This window comes from Lepidothrix coronata, unplaced genomic scaffold, assembly GCF_001604755.1.
Source record: "Lepidothrix coronata isolate B3197 unplaced genomic scaffold, Lepidothrix_coronata-1.0 Scaffold165, whole genome shotgun sequence".
Lineage (NCBI taxonomy): Eukaryota > Metazoa > Chordata > Aves > Passeriformes > Pipridae > Lepidothrix > Lepidothrix coronata.
In genome coordinates this window covers 1,599,705-1,622,620 of record NW_016690345.1, presented here as the reverse complement: position 1 = coordinate 1,622,620, position 22,916 = coordinate 1,599,705, and the positions used below count along the sequence as shown (strand labels likewise).

Below are 22,916 nucleotides of genomic sequence, written 5' to 3'. Positions count from 1 at the left end.
GCATGGTCAGTGACAGAGGATAACGTGCAAACCTTACTGTGCAGGCCCCTGTCATTAACTCAGCAGGGCTGAGGGTTAAACAGTCTCATCACCAGCACTTACTGCATCCAGTGCAGAGAAATATACAGCAACACTTAATTCTTCAGAAACATCCAAGTTTGAGGCCTCTGCTGACCACAGCATAACAACGATGAACTAGTGTCAACCCAATCCATTTAGTCAACTCCAGCTGGGGAACTTGGTTCAGCACATGCCAAATCCTCAACTGATGGATATTAGCTGGGAGGGGAGGTGGTTTGATTTCCATCAGAAATGTCAAGACTAGCAGGCTAGGGCATACCAGGCTATGTTCCTCCACATGTGGGGCATCATTTACAAAAATTAATAAAGGTTAAATTTGAAATCAACAAAACTGAATGTCACCAGGGTTTTCCACACCTCTTCACTTGCAAACAAGGAGTCAAAATGTATTCCAAGGTCCAATTCATTCTAGCTAGCACTTGCTAATCAGAAACTCTCCAACAAACTGGCATTGCTGTTTTACATATGGAACAGAAGACACATTGTCCTAGTTAGCACAGCTGAGACCAGTTCATCATGGTATGGGTGTAACCCAAAACTGTGTATTCTATAGCCTTCCATGCCATTTCCCAGAAATTGTTAGCAGTAGAGGCCTGTAGATGTTCCTGTCCTCATACCCTTTTATGGAATTCCCCGCTCTGAGGGAAGGACTGAGCATTCCTGCCTGAACTGGAGAATATATAAACTTGGAGTTTTGGAACCTTTTTACCACTCGTGGGATCCAGAGGAAGACTGCAGCTCACCGCTCTCAACCAGACTGAGACCACCACCCTCAACTGGACTGCAATCACCGCTTTTGACCAGACTGCAACAGCTCTCCCACCAGCAGGTTTTTTTCCCCCTCTCTCTTTACTTTGGACTCAGGGGGGAGCCCAAGGAACACCACTTTGTTCATGCCCCAGGGTGCTGGGTTATACATTTGGGTTTTGTGGGTTAAGACCAATTGTTTGTTTGTATGATTGTACTTATTGTATTATTTTATTAAATTGTTATTCTGATTTATAATCTCTCTTTTGAGTTGAGTTCATTTCCCCTGCTGGTTAACTTTTAAACCAGCACACATATGCACGTGCTTTGCTTTGCTACCAGCTTTCTGCTGCTGTACCCAGCAAAAGCAGGAAAAAAGGAACAAAAATCCGCAGCACTGCTCACCTAGCAAGCTCGCAGCAAAAGTCATCAAAGCTGCTTGGGCAGCTGGCCAAGCAGTAGGAGCTATGAAACTATGCAGGGATAAAGTGGCAGTAGATGTTTTTGGACACATACCCAAATGTTTGAAGTTTGTATCCTCTTGTTTGGATAACCAGCTACTTTTCTCACTTTCTTCCACCTCCTGTTAGTAAACTGGGCCCTTGCACTTCAGTAGAAAACCCATCGATATCCTAGGCATGAGCTAGGGCAGGGCCATGTCCCTACTCAATATGGAGTAGCTGGAAAATCTCCCGTTGCACGACTATCATAGGAAATGTGGAAATCTGAAAGTTATAGCTTTAAAAAGCATGAAAGGCCCCCGCAGATGTGAGAGGCCACTAATCCAAGCCACGCAGCAGGAACACTCTCCAGCCCTAAAGCCCTGTCATGAGAAACTTAACCCCCCCCCCTGCCGATGCTGGTGGTCTCTGGGCTGGTGGAGACTGACAATGTAGTCTAGAGGAAAAGCAACGAATGGCTCCTAAATCACTTAATCGACTTGAAATCCCACTTTGTGATCACTTATCTGCCCTTAAAAGTCAAACCATGTAGGATCTAAACATATTACTTCCCATGTGCTCCCAGGCAATTTGTGCTGTGGGGCCAGGAAGCAGGGCAGGGCAGACACAGCGGCCCCACAGTGGATATGGAGACAGGCAATTCAGCAGGTGCTTTCTCACCTTCAGCTGCATGGCACAGTCATGTCCTACAAATGGCTCACAGACCTGCTTTCTTTTTTTTGCTGTAGGTTTATCTATTTCACCTTCAGAGCCTGCAGCTAATGAGCAGAGCCATTCTATTATTTTTATAGAGGCACTTTCCTGTGGGCCATTAAAACCACTCAGTGGCAATGTCTCAACAGCTTCCAGTGGGGTCTGAAACAACCACAGATGTCTGAAAACATGACACTTGATTCCAGACACATTCACAATGGATTTACTTTATTTTAAATAAGTTTACTGACATTGATGAAGTGTTGCTTCAGATTCACATGGAGCACCAAGTGCGGCCAGCTCTGTGTGGCTTTTCAGGCAGTGATTCACACTGAGTGAGTCCACTTAACTATGAAAACATCTATTTTAAATTACTAATTTCCGTGACAAATTAAAAGCTGTTCATCTTAACACATCCTGGCTGAAAAATCATCAACTGATTTAGCCATAACAGCAGAAGCCTCTTTTTAAGAGCCATGCTTTCTCTCCACTGACATAGCAGGAGACTAGGAAAAAGCATCACCAATGACAGGCTGCCTCATGATGAGATATTTGAAACTGAATACTTTTCCCTGGAAAGCTTTGGACTCTATGACAGACCATAAGCAATGTCCCTCATCTTCCGCAGCTGCAGAATATCCTCTCAAAATTAAAGTGCTGCCAGGGAATTCAGAATGTTGGACTGCAAAGGTCAGATATTCACCTGGCATAAATCAGCACAGCTTTATTGACTTTCATGGAAGTACAGGTGAAAATCTTGTTGGAAGAGATGTCTTTATGCATTGCAGAGAATGGTGCCCAGGAAGCAGATTGTCAGCTGGCTAAAAGCAAATTTGTTCCACGGAAGTCACTGCCAGATGCCTCAGAAGTTGATGGCAAAACTGACAGTGACTGGCATGGACATGCTCTGACCTCAGCATGCTCTGCTTTCAGAAATGAGTTTTGTTTGTGGCCACCTATTGCTGAGTGGCAGTTTGTAATTTACTCCCTCAAGCTTCTGGGGTGGCAGAAGAACAGCAACAGAGCAGTAAACAAAAATGCATGCAAGTTTATCTGACTTGTAAGCTTGAGGAGAGCAAAAATATTCTGAAATGAGAAGACGAAAGCTGTATTTACCCAGGCTTGCCCCCACTCGGTTTCTGCAGGATCCCTTCAGCCTTCCTGCTCTGGTACCCAACCTTGTGTGGTGCCACTAACAGCCACTGACTTCAGAATAGTCCCTGGGTCATCCTCTCCTCATCTGCATTGGGCAACAAGGAGGCAGAACCAGAGGAGATACATTTGAGCTCCCCTCTTACTTTACAGCCCCAAGGGTAAACTCAAACCAATGTCACCATTTCCAGAAGACACAATCCTTCCTGTCAGAGAATCTTGCTTTAAAATACCGCTATCAAGTAATGGTCTTTGGCCAGGAATTTTGTGCAGCCACCTAGCAGAACCCGAGATTGTGATAGTGGGGCTGATTTTAAGAAAGTCCCCAGCCACCTTTTGAACATGTCAAACCGAGAACCCAGAATTTAAAGCACTTAATATTTATCAGCCTCTTCAAAATGCTGGCCCTTGCTTATTAAGGAGTATACCTGTACGAGAAGAGACAGAAGCTGCTCATGGGAATGATTTGATGTTCAGATTAAAAAGTCAAGAGCCCAGCAATATTTACTTATTTGGCTTTTAAACGAAGTTTGAAAAAAAAAAAGAAAAGAGGCCACAGTTAGCAGCAGCAAGGAATAAACTTCTCATTAGTGGGCTGTGCCAGATTCTTTATCTAAAAATAGTCTGTTCAGCAGCTTTGAAAAAACATCATTGTGTTTAATTGAGATGCCACAGTATATGCAAAAGAACAATCAGGATTATTACCTCTCTATTCTGCAATTTCACTTGTCAATTGCTGAATCTGATCTAGGTCTAAAACTACTTTGCAATATTAGAACTAATGGGCTGAGTTAAATGCAGAATTTGAGGATATGAAGGGGTTTCTGCCATCCCTCTCTTTTCTGGGAATGTCTCAATAAAAAGTAGAATCAGCATCAGTTAATATTAATTTACACAATTAAAGAAGCAATCAGGTAATAGGCATAGAACGTGACCAAAACAAGAACCTTACAAGAGCATATGGCAAAGCTTGAATAAATCTAGGTCTGTACCTATAAAACCCAAATAAAGAAACCTCCCATTTTACTTTCTAGAGCTACTCCAGTGGAGAGTAACGGAGCTCTTGCTCGAATCTTAGAGGTGAAAATTGCTGCAGGAGATGGTTATTTCTGTGTTATAGTCATTTGTAAATGATGATTTCATTTGTGGGCACAGAGGTTGATGTAAAGTAAAGTAAATAAAAATGCTCTTTAACTGCACCTTTCTAAGGGCATCAATACTTTGCAACATCAATGTCTCTTTCATTGAAGAAAAACTGCAGGTCATGTTTCAGCTGAGCAGTCCTTTGCTGACATTTCCCAGCTCTAGGCTCTAATGGACAGCAAGTGGAGGAAATTTTCATATATTTGTTGCTGGAGTGATCTTTTGTATACAGGATTTCAGGATGTCACATAAATATTGCAGGCTCTTATTGATTTGTGGAATAGGAAGTATACATGCAGAGAGCAAAGAAAGTCCATTTACACCATTGGCTGGTGAACTAGCAGCTTTACTAGAGGAACTTCCTAAAAGAATCACTGTCCTGTATCCCTGGCCCATAAGTTTTCCTGTAAGAAAGGGCAGTATGGCCTGTCACAAACACACATCAGCCATGGCAGCATTTCCCAGGTAATTGAATTAATCTCCTGTTACAAACATCTAAAACAGCTTCACCAGAGCATTTGCATTCTCAGTAAAACCTGTAGCACCTTCAAATATCTGGGGCTTATGTGATTTCAAAGGCCTTCCTCAGGTGACTTGGATTATAGGTTTTATCATGAATGGGGAAAAATCCATTTTCTTTGTAAATTCTAACAACAGGGATGGCTGGGACAAGTAACAATTGAAAGGAGATGAGTGAATGGGATATATGAGAATACTAAATAGTAGAGAAACATCCCAAATACATTTGTGCAATTATTGAGGTTCAGGAATGTCATCTACCTTTATAACACTCCTGAAAAAAATCTGATTTATCATTTTTGGAGTAGTACAGCTGTGCTAAACTTATCATGTTATACACCCTACCAAGTGAAGCACTGTCTACAGGAGAGCAGACAGGAATGTACCAAAGGGAAGGATATGTAACATCCCACAACAACAAAGCGTTTTGTAAATGTGTACAAGTGCTTTGTTGAGTGGAAAAGAATGACCAAAATGGGGTTTAAAATGCCACACTGATTTCTGGCACAGCACCAAGCTGGCACATCTCCCAGCTCTGTTCAATCTGGTTCTTTATTAGGCTGTGGCTGTACTGTAATTAACGATTATACAAGATACTATCTGGTTGAATCCCCCAGCCCCCCATTTTAGAATGTATTTGCTGCATTCTTCATGTTTCTTCTGTTCAAATGAACATCCTTTCAGGGTCACCTGAATAGGGCTGACACCCAGCTTATTGCTCAGAGACCTGGGATCTCAGGGCCTGTGCTCAGTTACCTCACTCTGCTGCCCCACTCAGTTGTCTCCTTTGCACAAGAGGAGTTAACAGCACTGCAGCACCTGCCTCAGTTTCGGTGGGGAAGACCAGTTTAACTAAAGCCCAGTTAAACACTGAGATTTTTTGCCAAACTGGATGCAAAAGAAAAAAGACAAATATTTTCTTCCTGCTCCTACAAAGATATGACCACAGAGAAAGATTTTACAGTGGAAATACTGATGGAAATTTGAAGAGCCCTAGAAACTATCACTATCTATAGCAAGGGTAGTTGGAGGCTAAAATTAATTATGCTCTAGAAGTCACATTTTTTTAAAAAATCTCCAGGATCAAAACATGCTAGAATAAATTGTAAGAATATAGAGCATGGCATATCAGGGACTGCACCATTTACTAATCTGCACTATAATGTTCCCCACGAGGTAATATAAACTGTAAGAATCACCAGTCACAGAGAGGACAACACTTCACAGCATGTTGCAGACCCCCTATAGCCACTGGCACCCAAAGTACAGCTATTAACACTCACAGCTTGGGACAGGTTCTGCACTGGTTTTCCTTGCGAGGAAGACACGCTAAACCTGTTTGAGCCTGAGCCCAAATACTTGTGAAAATAAAATAAGGGGAAAAAAATTTTACAAAAAGTCAGAATAAACTGCCAAACAGATGCCTGCCTTACTGGGTAAGTTGTAGATCAAATATATTTTAAGACGCTGGCAAAATTTCAGGGTCAAGGTATACCTTTTTTGCAATTTCGGTGGCTTATGCTTCAGCAGCCGTCAATGCAAAGTGGCAGGCACTCGCTTTCTGAAAGTCAAACATTTTAGGAGACACTACTGTCTGTTAAAAACACATCCCATTGCAAATTCTCCTTGTTACAATTTTCTGTGTGTGCCGGTAAGAGGAAGAAAAGACAGTACACATTTTGGATAATTACCAATGCAGAGGCCTTTCACCCCAGTATCTTTTCAGTGTTTTAGTACAACTGATGTCTAATGAACTTGTGCATGACCTTCAGAGGTAGCACTCCAAGAATGTCTTTTGGTCTCATTCCTGTTATATACCACATTTAAACACAAACATGACAAAAGAATTATAATTACAATATTGCAGTATAGTGTTTACAGAAATAGCCAGATTTACTATTCAGTTCTGAGGACACATGCAGAGAAATGAGCTAACTATACACCCACCCATCTGAACGCTGACTACAGAGTTTATTCATCCTGGTTGCAAAAATCATAAATAGAACAGGAAGGTGAATCAGAGGGTACTGCTTTATGGCTATAATCTTGCTTCCCTCTTCAGATCAGATGGCTGAGCTGAAAGAATTAAAGCCCATCAGACATCACACCATATGTGTATGCTCAAAATGTTCAGTAAGGATAATACTCAATATATGGCATACCAAATATTTAAAGGGAGATTTTGGAGGCTGCTGTTTCTTATGCATATAACTACGCTAAGGAGCAGGTTTGAAGAGCATCTCCAAGCTTAAAGAATTCCTGATTTAAGTGCTTAACTATATAGCTTAAAAATTTTATCTCCTTTGAGTTGCTTTTTACTAGTTGCATTTAACTTTACACCTCCAGTTTTGCTTTCACCTGAATTTCAAAAATATGTTGAAAGCCCAAGAAAAAATCACTAGTTTTGCTCTGTCTGCAATTCAGTCAGGAAATAGCACACAGGAAAAACAGAATCACCAGTAAGCTGTGATTGCCAGTTACTTGACAGGTGGGTTTATTACCAGACATGGCAATTTACAGACACAATCTGACATTTTGAAATGCCTGTTCTCATACTGCTGTAAATTCCTCACTGCAACTTACATTACATTTAGGAAACAATTCAGAAGGGTCTAAAAATCAACGTGACTCCAGCTGCTTCAATATCCCTTAAATCAAGACTATTTCATGTTAAGCAAAGTGCCAATGAATCTGAAGAGTTGGTATTTTGAGAAGGAGCAGTTTCTCTTATGCCCTCCAGAAAGAAAGGAGAGAAGAAGGTTGCAGGCCTTCCTCCCAGCTTTCAGTTCATTCAGCTCTCTGCATAGAAACCAAATGCAGACCTTAGTCACCCTGAAAGTATTGGGGTGAAATCTCAGCATCAGCACTAACAGCCTCACTAACTGCAGTGCAGCAGAATTTCACACCAAGCAATAATGTGAGAGAGAAAGAGAGCTAACAGCCAAATGTGTTTTGGTGGAAGAACCTAAGTATACCACTACCTGGGGGTAAAAAAAGGCCGAGGATTCATGGATGAGTCTTTACCTTCTATTGCATTACACAATCATTTATTATATGAAGTATTATTTGCATTATAGCCACACTTCACTATCATACTTATAACATCCTGTTGCATTCAGCTCTACTGTCTGGCAAGTACCTACAAAAGACTCCCAGGAATTGGTGCGAGAAGTGGCAAGCTAAGATTTTTCATTTCGTAGTTTTGGATCACCACATTACATTGCCTTGTCCTCTCCTGAGGAAGAAAGGTGGAGGACTCTATTGTCCTTCACTTGTGCTCTGAAAACATCATGGTGAGACTCAGCTTTTCATTTGCACAGCACCCAATGAAACAACGCTTGATGCCTTGGCCCTTTATGCTCCACAAACCCTCCCCAGTTACTATCTAGTGGGTGTATTTCAACAGCAGCTTTACAAGAGCCAGCATCACTGACCTCATTTGGCATAAGCAAATAAAGTATCAAACATATAAGGAATATCTTCTGCACCCAGCATCTGCCTTAGCTCACTGCAAGGCATCTTCTATGTCTAGGACAGGGGGGAGGCAGAGGAGCTCCCCGGGCTTGAGAGAGAGGCCTGGGGCCTTGGGCAACCTTAGACCTGCAGCTCCCGCCAACTTCAAGGTGATCATTATATATCCCTACGTCTCTGTTTCCCCTCTATAAACCCATGAGAGCATTTTCCTCCTCCAATGCACTTTCAGCCTCACTTGCTTTATGACTCAGGTTCCTCAGAAAAAAGGCACCCCTTTATGTGGCAGTTGCAGCACGACTCCAGTATCACTGGCACCCCAGGGGATACTGTAAAACAAATACCAATACAAATCTTTACCAAACAATTGGCAGAACCCCCACCCTCACCAGGTACCAGGAATGTGCTACAGATACTCCCCAGTGCTCCCTAGACTTCCCCAGTAAAGCCAGAGAAGATGAAGTACTGTGAGCAGAAGGGAACAATCATTATTTCAAGGTAAAAGCCAAGATGCCAAAATTCGCCTACCTGCCAAATGAAGAAGAGATACATTTGCACATTTTTCTAAAAGAACATATACGAAGATCTGCAATGTGCAACTCCCAGGACTGCAAATTATAAAGCACTTTTTCCTTTTCTTGTTTTCCTTTCATCTGAAAAAAAAAAGTGTTTTAAACACAAGTTCTTTGCAACGAAGGTCAGTGTGTAAAACACTGCTTTCTGCCACAGACCCAAGAGTCCCCTGAAAAAGGATCCTAGAAATAAATACACCTCTGCAAAACCCTCTAGCTTTGATAAAATAACATTTTGACTGAATTGTTGTTTTACCCACAGTGTTCTCACTAACTCCATTCCAGCAACAATTAAGAAACATTACATCTCCAATCCTGTCTCCTGTTCTGTAACCATCATAAAGGATGTAAAACAAAAAGATATAGCCTCTTTTGTTCTTTTGTAAAACACTTTTAAATCTGCATTCTCACTTTATAGTACAGTTAGAAGCAATTTTATTAAAGTATTTATGATTATGAAGGGTATAATAGGAAAATGATCCATCTCTCATTTTTCTACTGATTCATAATATTAGAACAGGAGTTCAAGCAATGAAATCACCAACATGCCAGTGTCAAACAAATGAAAGATGTCACTTTACCCAGCATGTGGGCACTAATAATCCATAATGTGGGCATTATGGATTTTCCTGTTGCAAAATGCCCCAATGTCAGATGGGGCTGAATGGAAATGCAATTGCACAGCACAGTTATGAATGCACAAGCACGGAGATGCCACTCCTGCACTGAGATACTCATGTTTTATCCTGACTGTGAAGGTAGAAGATGTTCCTGCACCCCCCAATCCATTTCTACAGCAGAATATCCATCATGTCATAATTAGAAAATTGCCCAGGACTAAGGTGACAGTGTTTCATGCATGTGCAATTTTCCTGTTCATCATTTCCAAGATGCAAAATTGGACTTGGGCTGCCTGATTCCAGAGCTCTGCTGTTCAAATGCTAATTACAGGAGATATTAATGATAGCACTACTGCTACTTTGTAAAGCAAACTGCATAACACTAGGTAATGAGCAGTGAATGTGCAATCAAATCTGGAAGAGAGGGCGTTTCCAAGCCTTTAAACATCAATATATTCCACAAACAGAATCAAATTCACAGCCAGAAATGCAAGACACAATTCCCTCAACTTTCACACGAAAGTAAATGTTCTCATTCCCTCAGTACTCCTCTGGGGCCTCAGACAAGTAAGGTGATGGGAAGCTGATACATGAACAGATTTGGAAGAAGTGGTTGCATGCCCACTGTGTTACAGTGCAGGTCACAGGCAGAAGGTGGATGCAGCAGAGAGACAATGCCTCTTCAATGGTTAAGGCACCTGACAGACAGCTTGGAATCAGTGTTTCTAACCGGTTTTTAACTTCTTGGAGTACTTTGTTTTCCCTGAAATGCAGAAATGAAAAATGGTCTAGCTGATTGCCTCTAGTACATTTGATTCCAAAGGATGTAATTTACTTCCTTTGGAAATGGCTACGAGGAGTGTCAAAGAGACTCAAAACTTCCAGGACAGAAGCCACAGCACCATCTGGGATGTGAAATGAGGGACAATAGCCCCCCTGGATAGCAGCTACAATAAAATGAAGGATCATTACACTTGTTACACAGCTCTTTACATTTCCTTCTTTACTGGTGATTGCTAAGAACTGCCCTGAAGACAAGATGACAAGCTCAGATGAAACTTTTCAGCATGCCTTCTAAAACAGGGATTGTGTTTCAGCATGGGGCAGTGGGCTTTATGGTCTTGTCTATGTTGACAAGACCCACAAGTCAAAACACGTTCAAGAAAATAGAGATGAAGATCCATAAGCAGATCCCTCCAATTTTCTCCAGTTTACTGGTATCTGTTGGAAACCGGGAAAACAAATGCAGCCATTCCATGTGAAAATCAAACAAGCAAAGCTTTATTCACTCCTTGAAATAAATAATATGTGTTCAGCTTCCACACCACATTAGATTTTTTAGGAATCTGCACTCTGAAGAAAGAACACAAGAAATTCCTGCAGTACCCAAGCCAATGGGCTTGCCTTTCATGGGGGAAAAAAAAAAGAACAAAACAAACCACAACAAATGACAAGTTTGATATCCCAATGTTCACACAGTAATGCTTTGCTTTCAATGCTTGCTGTTCTGTTTTCATTGTTCATTTTTTGTTAACATGTATTTATGCACACTAAAGATTACATAAAAGTCATTTGGCAAAGATAACGTGCAGTAGGATTTGGGATAATCCCATCAGCTTTGCATTTAGTACCCAGCTGGAAAAAGGGACAAGATCTACAACATCCTTTCTTGTTTACATAGTGTAATTTCTTTTGAGCTTTCTTGCAAGTGGATTTGCTGGGAAACATTGCTTTCTCTCCAGTAAGGTCAGCTTTCATCCCAGTCCAAAAAGTTGTGTGACCAAAGACAGTAAGGGAGATAGACTAAGGTAACCTTAAAGGCCAGGGCCTTTTCCATTTCTTTCCCTGTACAAAACAAAACCCAAGTTTTTGACCACTTTTATAAGTCATGTGACCAACATTTTGCAGAATAAATACAGAACTGTGAATTTACAGGCTCACAAAGCACTGTGCTGATGACCTGCAATTAGGCCTCAGGAGAATAGGAGACAGGAGAAGAAAGAAAAAAAAGGAAGAACTGATGTCTTAAGAAGAAAATAACAAAGAGAAGTAGAGAAAAAGAAGACAGAAACAGATACTGAAGTGAATTTTAAGTTATATTAAGTCATCCTTTCAAAAGCACCAAGTCATGGCAGCAAATTAGAGGGGATCATGGTCGTATGAACAAGGAGCTTCTGGCCACTTACACTTGGGTCAGCACAGAGACTGTCCTCTTTTTATGTGACGAGCCTCCCTGGGGGGCTCCTTTGGCCAGGTTTGGCGCTGCAATGCCTCTGTGGCAAGACTGAACTTCCTGGCAACGAATCCTACCAATGTTCAGCAGCACAGCAAGCAATCCCCCCTCTTCCAGCGAACTGCAGGGATATCTCCGAGTGTTACATCCCACATCTACTAGATCATGGGACTGGCTCTTTATCTACATTGTTATCAAAGTGAAAAGGTCCCAGACAGCAGCAACTGAAAACATGCTATGTGCATTTCAGGGCTCTTCTGTCTGGAGAACAGCCAGCTGAAACCAAATCACACTGGCATTTTATAATAAAGCCACATCAGAAAACTACATATAAGCTACATCTGGCTATATTTTCCCAGAGAAATAAACTGCATTTTTTCCTCAGGCTACTGCTCCTTAGGATTGTTTCAAGGGTTTTCAAATTACATGAGTAACTACATTCTTCTAAGTCTTTGCCTCCTCTTTCTAATTAAGACATCTCTCAGAATTATCAAAGCAGATATATTAGCATACTGGGCCAACTGCCTTTCATTCTTAACAGTTCTCTGCATATCCAAAGAGGAGGACAGGGAAAGGGGAAAAAAAATAAAAAAAATTCAAAAGAACAGAGATATAGGCTCCATTCTTTATATCAAATCAAATCTGCTTTAGCAGGTCTTTTCTGAGCTCCCCCTATCCTTACTGGCCATCACACTATTTTACAAAGCTGTCACCATATGTGAGATACTTCGCTTCAGGGTGAAAATTATCAAGATGAAAGAATGACTTACTCCAATTCTACCAACCTTGTGAATCATTCATGTTCCTTACATGAATCACAGCCGGCTGCAGTACCTGTCAGATTCTGGACCTAAGCTTTTTACAATGTAACTTTTACCAATGATCATTCAAAATATTCTAATAACCCCCTTTCAGATGCACACATTGTGTGTTTGGCACACACCCCAAGACAAAACAATTCAGTGTATCGTTCAGCATCTTGCTAAAGTGCCACAGTTTTAGCTGAAAGCTAAACAGCCTTCTCTATAACGCAAGGACTGGCTTTGTTTATAATAATTTTTCAAAAGCTCCATCTAAGGATAAGTCAGCATTTTCCCCTGGGCTTTAGTAACAGCAGGTTTTAGATTCTTAAATGAAAACTGAAATAGGTGAAATCCAGAAGTAAGGAAGCCTGTACCTGTGATCAGATTATCAGAGTAATAAATTATCAGATCATCAGCTATGCAAAATCGCATCTAAAGCTCACAAAAATTGCTAAGAATGCTCCAAGTTCGCCTTGTGAACTATTTAAACTCAATTCAGCACAATCTGGATAAAATTTTATGGAAAATTAGTATTGAAGTATGCCATTCACACCTCAGTGTCTCCCCTTAAAAACCAGCTGTGTATTCTCAGACCCAATAAATTCTCTCTTCAAACAGATACTCCTTTGTGGCTAAATAAGATGTTTTATAACCAGGCTGCTGTCACACTTACATGCCTCACCAGGTCAATTCTGCCCTGAGGCTTTTGTATTGGTGCTGGATCCGTTGTTCCTGCCAGCACAGGTCTCGCCAAGGCAGAGCAAAGTCAGCCCATATTCAGCTATCCAAACTTTTAGTGCAGTAATGGGATTACAGTGAGGATTTGTTCAAAGATGAAATAAAGCGTTCGTTTAAAGCCATTAAAAATAGTTGCCTTGCTGTCAGACTATTAATCGCCTGTCATAATATTCTTACAGGTGATTATAAAAAGTATATTTCTGTGTAGTCAGAACGCCCTTCTGTCAGCACAGTGAATGAAGAGCCAGCAATAGGAACAGTCCCACGGCACAGAAACACTGCCACCTCCTGATCACCGGACAGGCAGCTGCCAAGGCACACACTCAGTGCATGACAAGCAGCGGGTACTTGTTTTAATCTAAATGCCAGTGACGTTCTCTAACGTGGCTTTGTCTCACTTTTTGGGCAAAGGCACACATTGTTCAGCTAATGTAGGATCATTCACTGAGCTGCAGTAACCCACCTTGGTGCCCGAGCTCTCAAACCCAACCTCTTTCCTTTCAGGCGCACAAACTTGATATTTCATTGCTGCTACACCAGAGACATCAGTAGTTACTCTCACTACCAACCACAAAAAAAAAAGCAGATTTAGTTCTGGGAGACCATGGGAAGACGTGGTGTGAAAAGCTACAAAGCCTAATATATTGTCTTCATGCAGAAGTTGTTGCTAAACTTCACATAAAAGCATAGAACAAAGCATCATGTCCTGAGCTGGTGCCGGTGCCCAGCCCCACTGCGGACCGAGAACCCACACCCAGCCCTGCCTGCCAAAAAGCTTCACCCCCAGATCACCTGCAGTCACCCGGCAGGCAGGGTCTGGGCAGCAGCACCCACTGCAACTCTGTGGAGACCGTAAAACACAGTGTTCTGGTGCACTCACTGGAAATGAATAATTTCTTTTTCCCTCTGATTAATACCAATATGATCATGGCAAGGGCAAGAGTACATTTTATGCCTGGGCTGGTTAAATGTCATGATTATTTTGCAAGGCATGTGGGTCTATGTCTGAGGCGTCCCTGTATTCATCACACTTAAGAGGCATAAATGAATACTAGAAATTTGGGAGTTTTGGTTCAGTGACAACAAGAAATTTTGTCAACAGAACAAGTGACCTGTTCCAAATTTCTGGTTATGATATATGGTAGAAAACGTAAAATAAAGTAAGGAATATTAACAGACAACAGCTATATTAAAATAGTATGTCCTTGAAACAGAATAAAAGAAAAATGTCATTCACTTCAAGTAAGACTTCTACTTTATCAAAGACTATGTTGGACTCCATCTCCCAAAAGTAGTTCTAAATCAACACCACAGATTCAGCTCCTGGAAGTCTGGGTATTTTTGACATACTTTGCCATGCCCCACTTACACTGGAAGCAGCTCTGAACAAATGCCCCTAGCACCTCGTCATGAGCAATAGATTCACCAAGATTCTCGTTCCCAAACGTTCCTGAACTTGCAGACCAAGCCCTTTGGCAAAATGGCTGGGCAAAAATGTTGGCTTTTTAGAAGGAGGAGGAGATTTCCCCTCGACTCACAAGCAGTGTTAGCAGGTTGATTTGAAGAGGGCTTGGAGGGAAAATGAAGTTTGCTGACAGCAACCCCCCAACATCAGACGTTGCTGCTGGAGGAGGGAAACGACCAGAATCAGAGAGACTTTTGCCTCCTCCCAGGGCAGTTTTTTGTGCCCCGGCTGGGCTCCTTGCCCACCAGATCTGTCCCCTAACATATCACCCAAGGGAAGCCCACAGCAGCACTGAAATAACCATGGAGCAGTCCTGATATGGCACAGGTTGCTGGGGGGCTATTTCACTTTGGAAAAACTTTTTCCCTATCCTTTTCTGCACAGAAAAGTCCCCAGCTCTGTCTCATCCCATAGCCTCTAACACCCACAGGATGAGGTACCATTTTGTGCCCCTTTCTACTAGGAAAGGGGGACCCATCTTCCCGGCCCTGCAGTGAGGAAATGCCCGCCAGCCGTAAGGCTGACTGACCTGCACGCTTGTGGCTTTGTAATTCTTCTCTCCCTCCTGCACTTCCATTAACTTGTCTGGCACTACAGCAACCATGAAGAATCCCCAGTCTTTTCACTGCCCTGCAAACAGCATCTGGGGCTCTGACACACTGGAGCTGCAGTGTGGGTCCAGCAGCCCCTCAAACCCACCTTGAAATGAGGGACCTGTTGTGAAGGGACTGACTATGATGCTGTCAAAAAATGATGCTGCTCTTCCCCACCTTAGAGAAGCAAACACTAATGAGAAGCAGCAGTGCCATTTTGTCAGATCCATGTTATTAGTCAAACTGGTAATTAAATACCTTGTGGAGGTCTACTTACCTTTTCCGTGAACACGCACAAAAAAAGTGGACTTTCAGCCTTTTCTGCACATCCACGATGTGAGGGATCAAGGAACAATCTTGCAGGTTGAAGCAAATGGAGGTCAAACCACTTATCTAACTGAAAAAGAATATTAAAGTCTGTACGCAGAAGGGGTTTGGGTTACTAAAAAAAAATCTTCGGGCTGATGAGATGTGGCATAATGACTTCCAGTGAAGCTGATCTTTAAATCAAATTCAATTTAAAAATAATTTGCATTTGTGGGCTTTTTTTTAAATACCACTGTAGTCAACACTGGGAGAAATGATTTAGGCAAGCAATAGGTTACTTGTATCTTCGAGACCAAAGGAGGCACTTTTATGGATTTCTGTGGTTAAGCATGACTTATCAGGCTCCACAGAGGCCTTTGTGGATGAAATTCAGTAACCGCAGTTGCAGAGGGTAACAGTAGATGGTCTCTGCAGGCTGCAGGAGTCATGCACCGATGTCACAGAATCACAGAAAGGTTTGGGTTGGAGGGAACCTTTAAAGATCATCTAGTCTAACCCTCCTGCCATGGGGAGGGACAAATGCTCGTGTACATGTACCCAGAAACACTTTTGAAGTGCAAATGAATTAGAACTGGTTGAATTAGTCTCTTTGAATAATTTGGCTGCTACATTTTGCATTAATTGTTGAATAATTTATTCACAAATACATTTTCTCAATTATTTGACCTCTGCTACAAAGTAATGAATGTTATTTGGCAAATAATTTACTATACAATATTTATATGAACACATTAATTCTGAATATATTTCCCTATTACTCCATTACTTCCAAATTCACTGTTTGAGTGATCTCAGTATAGAGAGCAGGCAGCCATCTTTTACAAGTCATTTCTATTGCCTAGTCTGGTTCATTCTAATTCAAATATCTCAGTACATATTCCAAAATATTTCAGCCTCTTCTGGGCACATTCCCTGTGGATAAAGCCTGGAGACCTCTCAGAATAAACACAAGTGATGTGCAGGCAGGTGCAGACATAGGTAGATGGACCAGGGGGAACAGAAAACATGGGAAATACTCAAACAGAGGTACAGCAGGGAGGGGAGGAGGGTTGGAAGCCATGTGTGAGTATTCAGAATTTCACTGAGATTTGACAGGACTAAACATATAATTCTATAGCTCTTGGGAAAACCATAGCCTTTGTTGAAATACCTTTTATCTCTGTAGTACAGTGATACAACTTACTCTTTATTTAAGCACCAGGACAGTAGACTGGGCACAGATGGAATCACAGTCTAGAAGATGGACAAAACCTACGCTGCTTTACCAACATCATGTTACTTGGGTCTTTAGAATGAGCAGGTGGGAAACTGGCTGGAAATACATGAAACTGGTTGGAAATACATGTAATAAACATAACCTCAGGGACCTCTCTGAAAACATTTGCTCTCTCTACTGGGACATGAGCAACACACCAACACGCCATGAAGGAATAGTGCTGGATTTAACTCTGCCTTCAGGTCAGCTACAGAAATAGAGAAACATCAAGGTGCTTCTGCACATGCAAATAGGATGGAGGAGCATTAAAATCCCTAAACAATACATACTTGAAAGGATATTTGGTTCACTGATTAACGGCAAACACATAAAACTTACTTTCTTCTAACCATGCCCTCATGACTTGCAGTCCAGCAGTTTTCCTAGCAAAGAGCACCAGAGGAGCACACAAGCCCTGCGGTTGGAAGGCTTCACATGAGCACTCGTTGAGCTGTCATTGGTGGACTTGTGATTTCCCATGTTCATAATCAGTCTGGGACAAGGAATATAATCAAAGGGATTCACAGCCTTATAAGCCCCTTTTCAGCAGCACGACATGTGGGCACATGCTTGCAACAAACTCCTTGATGGCCTACAGTTTTCTGCTGGAGAAGGAAGCACAGGAAAACCCTTCTACTCTGTAATTTTATACCACCATTGCAGGTTGAAGCATTGCAGACTGAAGCATGTCGTGTGAAGAGTATAAAGAGGAGACAAAGCACTGTGTACATTTTGGGATGATTTCATCTCCTTCACCCAGAGAATAAAGGATGATTGAGTCAAGACCACTATCCTGCAGCGATCATATATATTCCCTGCCATTCTTGTACCTTTTTTATGCTGTATCCTGAACACAGAAAACCAATTTTGACTTTCCTGGATTTTGAGTTTCTCTTGCCTGAGTTTGATTAGAGAAGACAGCCAGCGCTTCTCAGGAACTGAAGAGTTCTCCCTGCCCTCCGTCAGTTTATTCCTTTTTAGTTTGTTTGTTTTTTTTGTTTTCCAAATGTAACTCTTTAAAAAAAATTTTTCACTTTCCTGTGGCAAACAAAAATCAGCCTTTTTGGTGAATTCCCATCTGGAGAAGGCTTGCTTATATACTATCCAGAGCCATGCAAGACACAGCAAGCCATAAAATCTGTAGACTGTCATGGAAGTTCAGCAAGATGTTTTTTTTTTTTCCTGGGAATCCCCTCCCATTCCAATAACAGTTCATACAGTTTATTCAAGTTCAGATGGAAAAGAAAATATTATCTATCCCACAAATAAATGGACTTGGCTGCAAGAGATGATTATCAGCTTGCAGCCAGCTCTGAACAGAGACACAAGGCTAAACCTTGAGGAGTCATCTCCAGTACTCTATATCACAGAGTGCATAATTAGATGACAGATCTTGATCTTCATACAACAGGAGTCAGGTGTAGTTTTAATTTATTTTCTGTCCCGTGCACGGCTTTTCTAGTCTTTGTTACTTTAGTTTTAATTAATTTTGTCCATAATTCCCTTCTAAACAACCTATCTTGTAACTGATTTGCACGTGGAAGAAGCTGAGGAGCGACAGAGAGATTTGCCACTCTCATTTTGCACCTGCTTGCTTACATCTTAACAGGATGCTCCTTTCTCATGCACATTCTCTCACATCTCTTTCAGTTATAGGTGGACCCCTTCAAAATGTCATTTCTAAGTAGCCTCCCAAAGAGAGGCAAGCTGTGGTTTCTTTCCTGATATCTTTCCCAAAGATATCATTTAACAGTGTACCTTGGGATACTCTAAGAATTCCTTAGAATGCTCTTCCCCCACTATTGTCATCTATTTTCTTATTCCCTGTATTGGGTTTCAGTGGCATTCCCCAGGAAAACATTTCTTTTCTGAATTATAATATTTACATAAAGCTGCATCTGTGGGAAACTTTACACCAACAGCAAAGGCCTCAAAAGGGGTGATATTTACAAGACATATAGATCTTGAGATACTCCAGTAAAAAGGGACACATTTCACTGACAATTAATTAATTTCTTACAGTTGTTGAGTTCCATTTGCTCACAGTCATGGCTACAAATGATGCACTGATCTCGGTTCTGGACCTGTGGACAGCTAATGAGTAGGAAGTCCTTAACTGAGGTTCCTGGCTGCATCACAAAATAGTCTTTTTTATAAACCAGAAATGATAGCAAAGGGTTGAGCAATTTTTTGGCTGGTTTTGCTTGACCTGATAGTGCTCACTCTCACAGTGCCCATGATCCTGGACAGCGTAACATCATGTAACATCTTCTTCCCTCAGGAACCAGAAAATATGTTGATCCACTTCTTTACCAAATCTTGGGCTAGGAGCATCATTTAGTGTACAGTCAGAATTACTCAGTCCTCATTTAGGTCTTTTTCAGCTTTGTTTTTTGAGGACAAGTGATCAGTCTCTTGAACAGCTTCCTTCCTTCCTGGGAAGGTCAGGATGCCCTTAGTCACGACTGGATTGATGCAGAAGGCTTCACAGCACTCAGCATCTATTTCTCCTTCCCACATTTGTCTACATCTTTCCTTGTTCTCCCACAGTTCTATCACCTGGGATGGTTTTGACAATTCTTTCCTACATGCTCAATCTGATTTAGTTTCCTTATATTTCCCCAGGGACCTGAGTTGCTGTTCGTGCCCTAAATCATTTAGTTTCCCTTTAGAGAGAACACCATTCAGTGTAATTGTAGTGTCCCCGGTCCTAGCAACAGGAAGTGGAGTATGGAGCAATTTTAAGTTGCTCAACTACTTTGGCTTATATTTTGCTCCCTTCCATATTGTTCTTCAGGTAGGATCCCCCACTAGGCCAACAGAGTTTTGATAGAGCACCTATTTGATTTCTCTCATTTCATGCATTCTTTGCTTTGCTTGAAATCATGGCCCAGTCACAGCTTATGTCCCCCTATGCTCAGCAAGATGTCACACATTTTTAACCACACAATCTCACCCTGCAAAAAGATTAAAAAAAAAAAAAAGAGAAAAAGTCTTCAGGCAAATAAAGAGCATTGAGTCCCATGACAAAGTAGGTTGTGTTTCTTAATGAGCAACTGCTGCCTGCAAGAGCAGTATTTCCTTTTATACTCTTAGGAATGACTTCTTTTATTTCCCTTTTTTCCAACCAGCAAATGCTCAGCTGACAGGATAGCAATGCTTTCTCATTACCTTCAGGGAGACAGGCACTACTCAAAGCAGCGAGAGTAAATCCTTTGCCCATGTCCTAAAGTACTGAGAAGAGAAATGCAGGTCCTCAAAATCCCACTTGATTTTCAGATAAGTGCAGCTCACCTTGTTCTGCAGTCTGGCCTTTTCCTCTCCACTTCTGCCTGATCTGCGGTGTATTTTGCTTCAGTGACAAAATAAACACATGATAGATACAACCCCACATGACAGATGGCATTAAAGAGGCTTATTTACAAATGTTCACATTTTTCAAGATGAAATTTCCTGATCCAAGATGGAAACTCCGGTGGAGTCTTATAATAAATATCAAACCAGTAACTCTAGAGTGTTCCCAATTAAGGCCAGTCCCCCACTGCTCTTCTGGTCTGCTCTGCCAACCCCATAAACCATCCGTGTGAACAAGCTGGATCGGAGCATTTTAGAGAACTACATCCTTCTCTCCCAGGCAGGGTTTAGAAATGTAAACTATGTAGGAGGATCTATGCTTCAGGCTGGCTACTCTAAACAGAACAACTTCTAATTAATTTTTTTTTTAGTACTGCCACGGGCTCCTCTTAAATTGAGGAGAAATGCATTCTACATTCCTTTACAGAAAGGCATTATATATTACACTTAATCTGATTATGTAGGAGAAAAATAAACCAGCCGAGCTTCTAGGAGCTTTAAATATGTCCTTTTAAACGGTGTTTAAACAGAAGAGTGTTTATATCAACTCACTTTAATAGAAGTAAAGCACCTTTAAACAGTGGTTTTAACATACCTCACAATTATCATAGTATTGCAGATGCCTTGTTATGAGGACATCTTACAAAGGAAAGAAATTCTGAGCAAAAACTGCTGTCACTAAATTGTAATTTACTGACTCTAAAAGTGTTAAAGAATTACAGCAATAGAGATTGAAGATTATCCACCAAGGAAATGAGCCTTGAAATCTGTGTCACAATGTATTTGGTTACAATTTCATTTCTGAGGGAAACTGTATTTTAGAAAAAAAAAAATCACATAAATCTTTTCAAATAAGGAAAGATATATTGGGGAATCAGGATGGGATTATGTCTCCTGGCCATTTCTTCCATCCAGATGAATAACCTTACCCACATGAGCAGTGAAAAGTCAATTCATTATTCTAAATGAATGGTCCCAGCTGACTCAACTGAGCCTTGAAGAAAGCCCCGAGGCTTGGACGTGATGGTGAAGCTGCCCTGGATGCGGTGTTTGGACAAAGCAAGGACCAGAACCTCAGCCTCACTCTCTTTCCATTTTACTACATCACACCTTTGTTTGCTAATGGAAACAAGTGTGAACATAAAAACTGGCAAAAATGAGAGGTGAAATTTTAACCCAGCCTTGTAGCTCATTCCGTGCAAGCAAAACCAAACCTAACACTTAACTAATGACTCTGATATGATCTTCTCAAAGAGGTCAGGTCCAGAAGCATGAGGAGATGTTGAGAGAAGGTTAAAACTGACAAAAAGCTACAAGTGAAGAGTATTTAGAAGAATCCCTCTATGTGTGACCAAGCTGTATGTGTCATAGCAGGGTTGAAACTAAAAAGAAATAAACTGTAATTTGTGTTACATAATAAGCTTAAGTGATCAGTAAAGAACTGGAATAATTTGTTATAGGATTTACAGGCAACCAATAGAAGACAAAGCCCTTACAAGTGTGCCATGCTGAGGTGAACCCTTCATTTTTGCAAACAGCTGGACAGTGGCATTCAGGAGTAGCAGCTCTATCATTTCTTTCTTTGTGGCCTCTGTCACCTTATGTTAAGAAAACCAAGGCAAGGTTATATTTTGTTTCTGCTTTCATGATTTTCCTTTCCCATTAGCTTCTGAGCCAAAAGACCTAAGGCACTTTGGGATATTTGATGTCAGCTGGGGAACTCCTTAAGGTAACTGCTGCTGTTAAATGCAAAAAATCAGAACCCTTTTCTACACTCTCAGTCCCACCCAAGCTCTTACTGATTTCTTCAAAATAAACTTAGCCCAAGACTAAAGTCTACACCCAGCACATGTTTAATACCATGGAGGCTATAAGATCATCTTTAAAAGGATGATACCTGTCATTCACAAGATGCCCATATTGCTATATACTTCATCCAGTGCAAAATTACTCATCAAACTGCATCATCTGTAGCCCAAAGACCAGTAGGAAATGAAGGTAACAAGCAGCAGTAACAAAAGCCTACACATGGTGCACAAAACCTACCTGACCCAGCTCACTGAATCAGATCTGCCCAGAGAATGACAGACCAACACCTCCCTCTTAGAGAAGGATATGGATCAACCCATTACAGAAGCATCCCACCTTCTTAAATCATGAAAATCTAGAACAGTTCAAACCTCCTCACTAATGATTACAGGAGTTTTAATTGCTTTCATTTTGAAATTCAAATTGGATGTAACACTTGAGCACCTGTAATTACCTTTATGGAAGTGAAAATTTCCATCAGGTTAGGGCACTTTCCATATATCAGGCAGAAAAATTACAAGATTCAAGGACCAAAACCTGAAAATTAACAAGCTCTGATTCAAAATAAGATTCACATTTCCAGTGATGAAGACAATTAACTACAGGAACATAGGAAGCTGATGGATTCACCTCTTCTGTAAGTGAAGATTGAATGACTTTCCCAAGGGTTTACTGTAGCTCACACATAAGACAGGAGCAAAATAGAAGTTATTAAATGAAATCTTTCACTTTGTGTTATAAATAATGTCTGAACAATTGCAATGACACATCCTGCCTTTACTGTTAACAAAATTTGCAGTTGTTGCCATAAACAGTCCACATTTGGATGCTTCATCATAGAATAAACTTTAAAGGAGGAAGTGATATTGTTGAACTCTAG

The 22,916-nt window shown here is 41.1% G+C and overlaps 1 protein-coding gene across 9 annotated transcripts in view; it reads right to left on the bottom strand.

Annotated features, from left to right (window-relative positions):
• The window catches only part of CPS1 (carbamoyl-phosphate synthase 1), a 326,177-nt gene that overhangs the window by 107,495 nt on the left and 195,766 nt on the right, over window positions 1-22,916 (bottom strand). For 7 of the 9 annotated variants that reach the window (XR_001877123.1, XR_001877125.1, XR_001877126.1 and 4 more), the window contains exons 45-46: window positions 15,569-15,688; window positions 8,796-8,920 (exon numbers count right to left, since the gene is read on the bottom strand). The exons of 1 other annotated variant lie outside the window; for it this stretch is intronic. The gene's annotated coding sequence lies outside the window, so the exon portion shown is untranslated. The remainder of the gene's footprint in view (window positions 1-8,795; window positions 8,921-15,568; window positions 15,689-22,916) is intronic. One more of the 9 variants, XR_001877127.1, reaches the window with a different exon arrangement.